The sequence below is a fragment of the Alligator sinensis genome, unplaced genomic scaffold, assembly GCF_000455745.1.
Source record: "Alligator sinensis unplaced genomic scaffold, ASM45574v1 scaffold210_2, whole genome shotgun sequence".
In the NCBI taxonomy this organism is placed as follows: domain Eukaryota; kingdom Metazoa; phylum Chordata; order Crocodylia; family Alligatoridae; genus Alligator; species Alligator sinensis.
In genome coordinates, this window is record NW_005841946.1 from 141,595 (window position 1) to 148,645 (window position 7,051).

At 44.2% G+C, this 7,051-nt stretch overlaps 1 protein-coding gene and 1 long non-coding RNA gene across 2 annotated transcripts in view; one reads left to right on the forward strand and one right to left on the reverse strand.

Annotated features, from left to right (window-relative positions):
• LOC112549670 overlaps positions 1-1,136 on the forward strand; it is a 5,502-nt gene extending 4,366 nt beyond the window's left edge. The window contains exons 2-3 of the long non-coding RNA XR_003093189.1: positions 133-228; positions 762-1,136. This is a non-coding gene — a long non-coding RNA (uncharacterized LOC112549670). The remainder of the gene's footprint in view (positions 1-132; positions 229-761) is intronic.
• Positions 1-7,051, reverse strand: part of TTC23 (tetratricopeptide repeat domain 23) — a 55,627-nt gene that overhangs the window by 20,554 nt on the left and 28,022 nt on the right. The window lies entirely within an intron of this gene.

Sequence of the window (7,051 nt, forward strand, 5' to 3'; positions counted from 1 at the left end):
TTTCCCTGTCACTGAAACAAGCAACTCCTCAACAGGACAAAAACTAAAAGACTAGGAAAGGAGAATTCCAGCTAGTTCCTGTATCCCCTGATTTTTTTATGTATTTATTTATTTTTTAATATTTTTTTTTAGATCTTCTGCATTAAAGTACCAATCCAGTCACACATTACAAAAGCTATTGAAGAAAGGGGACTATGAAGCCTAGCAACAATAACACATGCCTGTGTTGTAAGTCCAATGTCTACCAGATTCTTCTCACTTCCCTATTTGTTCCTATTTTTTCAATATTGACTTTTTTCTCACAAAAAATATTAATTTCTTTAATGGTTACATTTCTATCAGTTCCACACAATTTTACTTTATTCCTGCCCTAAACAACTGTGGAAGGAATATGGAGGATTTTCAAAGCTGTGCAGAGGATCTTGCCACATAACTTGGCTAAGTCTCCCGTACCGATTTGAAAATTGTGGCTTACATGGTTTATAGTGGTCAGAAAGTGATCACTACTGGGAGAAGAAAGGGGAGAAATGGATAGCTGAGCTGGTACAAACTTTCTTTATTACACTATTTGCTGAGCTGTTTTAAATTGAGTACCTCTTAATGAAAATAAAAATAATCCTGTGCCCAATCACTGCAAATATGGGGTGTGTTTTTAAAGACCGGCACAGAGTAATACACACTTCTTCCATGCACCTCACAGATTAGGAAATGCTACTTCCTAACTTGGCAGTCCCTTGTCACTCTCCCATTTCTATTTGCAGGCAGAAGGATAAGCTACATGTTCCCTAGACTGACTTCTTAAGAGACAGGGAGGACAAGTAGCAGTCCATCATCTAACTCCCAACAGCCTGCTTGCCAAATCCTGATTATGACCTACTCATCATTATGGTAAATGACCCACCTTGTGATTATTGCAATGTGAAAGGTATTTGAAAAGTTAATTAATAAGCATGTTATTAATACATACCTATATACTAGGAAAGCTAAAGTAGCATGGCTCCCCTGAGTTGCTTCTTGGGTATACATGAATGAACGTTTTATTGTTGCACTGTTAATCTATATAATTTAGTAACATTAAGATTGTATGAAACCACCAAAATACTTGTCTTTTTCTATGGAGAGATAAGACGTTAGATTTTTCATTATTTTAAATGTCAGCAGATACAGTGGATATGAGAAAGAGAAAGGTTGGATGCTACTTAGGGCCAGAAAACTCCCTTGAATTGATTCCTCCCAACCTGAAATGAATGCACAATCAGAGGTACTGAGTACGTGGGGGCACAAGGGCTCTGACTCCCCTCAGGAAGAGGGCTGTCACCCGAAATGTGTAAAATTGTCCATCGTCTTAGGTCCTCCCTGGCAAAATTAAAAGTCAACGCATATGTGCACAGTATTGGGAAGCAAACACATCTGCAAAGAAATGGAGTTTGTGATAGATTTAAGCGACATGTCTGTAAGTGCACAACACACCTTGGTTGTCTTTGCAAGAATAACGATAGAGATTCAGTAGGAAGCACTGTCAATCTGAGTCAATACAGCAAGAAGTATTATGCTGAGATTGCCAATTGCTCAAACCTTATGAGGGAGAATAAGGCAAGATGCCGCATTTATTGATTAAGCACTTAATACTCACGCACACGCACACCACATTCATACCCCAATTTCTGTTCTGCGCTGGTATACGTTACCAGTCTTATCAGTGCTCAGATCAACTTAGTGGCCACTCAAGTTGATCATAAGTAGGAGCCGGGCTCCTGCCAGTCCATCTCGTCAGATGAACTGATGCTCCAGGATGACATACAGAACAAGACCCAAAATGGATGAGTCTCGCCTGATCTTTTACAGCCTTTCCAATTCACCCAGTCCTCTGGGCTTTTGCTGTGTTATCACTGTGCTCTTCCTTGAAGGTAGATTGCCGCTGATCTCTCTCTGTTCTGGGGCAGATTCTTCTTGTTTTGGTCTTTTATCTGTCTGCATTCTTCAGCCAGTCGCCAGCTGATGTTTTTCTTTTCCACAGATACGCTCTCACCCATTCTCTCACACATACAGCGTACAAAAGTTGAGCGCTTATGTCAAGCTACAGAGCAATACAAAATGGAGTTTAAGGCAATGCAAAACTCAAGAAAATACGTAAGATTAAAAGCAATAGGCAAAAAATCTTTTTGTATAACAGCTGTCTATTGTATATGAACTTGATATTGAACATTTGCAGTTACAGTAAAGAGTTGATTATGTGGAAACTGATACTTTAGAAAGTCAATCAGAAGGTTTTGTATTAACAAAACTATCAGTCAACAGCTGAATCTTGCTTGTTAGCAGGACTACTATACACTGTGTATTTACTAGTGCTTTGACATTTTAAAACATTACACAGGACCATACACTTATTTCTTGTTTGGTTTTTTTATTGTTTGCTGAACAGTACAGTCATTATAGTTTTTAGCACTTCATATTTGGTGTTTGATTATCCAGAAAAACTGATTACCCCAAATGATAGTAATGTGACAGACTTACCCAATCAAGCTCCAGCATGTCCAGGGGCTTGAGAATCCTCAATTTCAATTGGTGGAGCCAATCTACCAATCGGGAACAAGCTGGGGGAAAGCGGGCACTGCCCCTTTCCCAAAGGTGAGGGGGAGAAGAGCTCCCTGACCGGATTGTGAACTGCAGCAAGGCAGGTCTGCCGGACTTCGGGGGCGGAGCCCCTGAAGTGTATAAAAGGAGAGTGTGCTCAGCATGCTGGGGAGAAGATGTGCCAAGGACAGTGAGGAGACAGGCGCTCTAAAGAAGACCATCCTTGGGACCCTGCCTGAGCCTCAATGGTGCATGGATCAGTGCACGGCGCTCAGGGTCTAGAAGCCACTCAAGGTGGCTTGATCCGGTGAAACCAGCAAGCGGCTAGGTGGGCGGTGCATGGATCGGCACATGGAGAGCCAGTCCTGGGAACAGCTCGAGGTTGCTCGGGCCCCACACGGTACACAGGTCAACCACGTGAGCAGCTTGAGGCTGCTCCAGTTAGCCCCAGCTCTAGGTCAGGTAACCAGAGCTCCACAGTGTGGCTCAGCATTAAACTACAAGAGCCCCGATGCCCAGAGCAGGGCCTGGGAAAGGGAAGGACCCTCAGCGTGAAGCCGGGGAACCAGAGACACTAAGGGCTCAACTCGTGTAGGAGTGCCCTGGGTGCCCAGTGCAGGGCACCAGGCCATCAAGAGGAACTGGAGGTGCCACCAGAGAGAGGCCCTTGCGGGATTGGCCACCAGGGGATGGGCCTTGGCTGCTTCAGAGCGGGAGCGGGTTCCACAGGGGAGGTGGGCTTGGGAGAAGAGGGTCTGCAGCCTCCACCCTCCTCCACTGTGGAAGGGGGCATGTCCACATCCTGGGACCCTAAAGGGAAAGGGTTCCAGGGAACACCCTGTGGGGTGCTGAGTGCACCCCTATATTTTGTGATTGATGTTGCTTCGTACTATACAGCTTAATAGAGTTATGGGTACTCCTTAAGGGGGTTTATATGTCTTCATTACCTGTATGTGTTTACTGCCTATAATCAAAACTTACCTATATTGTTGCCTGTAGACATCTATCATATTGCTACCTCAACTTACCCGGGTTTATCTAAGTTGATGCTTATATGTGTTTATTGTGTTGATGCCTTGACTTACCTGTTCCAGAGCATTAATATTCATTCTGTGCAGGGGGGTTAATCATTGCCTATGCCATGAATCACCCATTTTATATTTTGCAGTCCCTCAAAGTGGTGCAATGTGTTGATTGCAGGTTATTGTATATGGTGTCATGTACTAATTTTACTGTAAATATTTCATAGATTTCATAGACATTAGGGCTGGAAGGGACCTCATAAGATCATCGAGTCCAGCCCCCCACCCAAAGGGCAGGAAGTCAGCTGGAGTCATAGGATCCCAGAAAGATAAGCATCCAATTTACTCTTGAAGGTGTTTAATGTAGGTGCTTGAACCACCTCCGATGGCAGGCTATTCCAGACCTTGGGGGCTTGGGCTATAAAGAAATTCTTCCTTATGTCCCGCCTGAAACGGTCTTGCAGTAGTTTATAACCATTTGACCTCGTCATCCCTTGGGGCACTCTGGTGAACAAACATTCCCCCAGATACTGGTGGTCACCCCTGATAAACTTATAGGTGGCCATCAGATCACCCCTGAGCCTGCGCTTTTCCAGGCTAAAGAGCCCCATAGCTCTCAGCCTGTCGTCGTAGGGTCTGTTTTCCTGACCTCTGATCATGAGCGTGGCTCTTCTCTGCACTCTCTCAAGCTTCTCCTCATCCTTTTTGAATTGTGGGGCCCAAAACTGGATGTAGTACTCCAGCTGCGGTCTCACCAAGGCCGAGTACAAGAGGAGAATGATGTCCCAGGATTTGCTTGAGAAGCATCTATGGATGCAAGCCAGCATTTTGGTCACTTTACTTGCCGCAGCATCGCATTGCAGACTCATGTTTATCTTGTGGTCAATGATGACCCCCAAGTCTCTTTCTTCTGTAGGGCTAGCCAGCGTAGCACTGCCGAGCCTATAAAGATGCTGCAGGTTTTTCCTCCCAAGGTGGAGAACCTTGCGTTTTTCAGTGTCAAACACCATCAAGTTCTCTGAAAAATGCAATGTCTCTGCCTCCCAGGTGGCAGACCCCTCTCACAGCACTCTTGCCTGACCACCCCATCCCTGCTACTTGCAGACAGGGCACACCCCTGGGTGTACCCGGGTTACAGTAACATAAATTATTCTAGATAACTGATGGTCTACAGTACTAAAAATCATACGGAATTTCTTGTTTGACCCTACTGTAAAACTAATATCCAGGACAAAATTATAACAAGGGAACCTCCCAGGTTTCCCCCATACCACAGTATTTTTGCTCTCTGTCTTGATTTGCTGTGCATTATTCCTGTGCACCGTTAAATATTTGTCATATTCCACTCCAAATGTATGAGCAGTTTGTGTAAAATGTTCCCTGCATATAAATGTTTAAAGACTATATGGCTACAGTATTCCAGGCACCTTGGAACAAAAGAGGCAACAAATGTTGGGTATTATTATCTGAAGCCCCCTGCAGTCTCATCAAAGGGAATTTCTTCTTTGCTTTCAACACACTGGCTGTATCCAAACACCTGTAGACGTTTGGTTCCCCAGGTACAACCAGTGGTGGCTCACCTTATGCCGCTGCTAGTTGTCCCCAGGGAATGCCTGTGCCATGTACCCTCTGGTGTGCAGCAAATTACCCCAGGTCGGGTAGGAGAGGCTGGGGCCAGCATTGGGCTGGCCCCAGCAGCCTTACCTGGGGTCCTGGGGGCCTCCTGGAGCTGCAGCAGCAGCGATCCTGCCTGACAGCGGAGCGTGGCTCCGGCTTGCCAGGCTTCAGCTTTGGGTGGCACCTGCTGCCACTGCGTGCACAGATGTGTCTGCGGCGCCACATACCGCGTGACCGTGCTCATCTGGACACGGCCACTGAGGACATTAATTATCTGCCGATTGGTTAAGTACCCAGATTACTTAAATGTTTTAGGCAGTGGGGCTGAAAGATACTATTTGCAACTTAATTGTGCTCTGGTTAACTGCCAGGTAACTAACTGCCTGCTTCCAAAGTAACTATACTTTGTTTAACTGGGCCAGTGAAGGGGAAGCGGTTGTCAAAGGGTTGCTATTTGAAACCTTGGAAATGATAGCAACTAGTCATTTTGGGGGCTGCCAATACCACAGCATTGTTTGTATTGTATATTAATTAGCAACATCTACATTAAGTTTGGATATGTGTACACGCTAGGTAAGTATGTAGACTCTTCAGGCCTAAGGCTATGCAATTAAGCAGCATCCTGTACTTCATGCAAAGCTCTATATTCAATATCAAGGTCTTTAGATAAAATAGGGTGAAAACCAGGTTGCATGAAGGATGAGTTTTATCTGTTTCTCTATTTGATTGTTTTATCCAGCTCCTTTTGATTGTTCTGACACAAAAAGTGTCAGATTGTAGAGCTGCAGCAATATTCTCTTCTAGCACAGCCCTGCCAGTGTGACTTGTCATAACCAGCAATGAGGCAGCTCAACTGTGCAAGGTCATGTAGAAATACAAGGTTATTGGCTTCTCTCTCCTCCTCCTCCAGCTCTTCCCTGCAGGAAGCCTTCTGTAAAGTAATAAGAACCTTGCAGGTATGATTGCTATCGCAGTTCTCATTCTAACTTGGGGAATGAGGAATCAAAACCAGTCTGTCAAGTGATGTTAAATGGGAAGAAAAAACTAAATGGAAAAGTTATTGTGCTCAGTGGACATTCAGAGATGAGAAGAAGTTCAATAAAGTTAATTTAAGAACCAAGCAGCCTCCTTGACCGACAGGTCTTCCTGACAAGACATAAGAGGATTTGGGAAATGAGTGCAACTTGACTATGGGAGGGTGACCACCAATCATGGCAATATACAAAACCCTTTACCTGGTTCTAATAGAAAGTAGACTCCATATTTTAATTGTATTTATTGAATTTGGGGACCATACCAAAATGACTCAATAAATCACAAAACAGAGAATCATAGGAATAAAAAGAAGCAATAATGATGATATGGTATAGTCCGACTTTCCAGATCTGGATGTGTGATACCACATTGTGTTACAATATGCATATATAAAAATCAGAATGAACATACTGCCTTGAAAAGGTTGCTATGCAGAAGTGACCACCCAGACACATCAGAGGTGGGAGGGGTGCCATGCACATACACCAGAGAAGGGAAGGCTGTTAACCTTCCTCAAAGTAGTTGTGACTAAGCAAAAGCAAGACAACAAATTTGCAAGATTAGGATTTTTTAGTTTTCAAGAAGCCCCATTACATTACATGATGCCCAGAAACACTACTGTAACAAACAGCAAAAACAAAATTACTGGTTTGCATTTTCGCATCATAGATTCATAGATGTTAGGGTCGGAAGGGACCTCAATAGATCATTGAGTCCGATCCCCTGCATAGGCAGGAAAGAGTACTGGGTTTAGATGACCCCAGCCAGATGTCTTTCTAACCTCCTCTTGAACACCCCCAGGG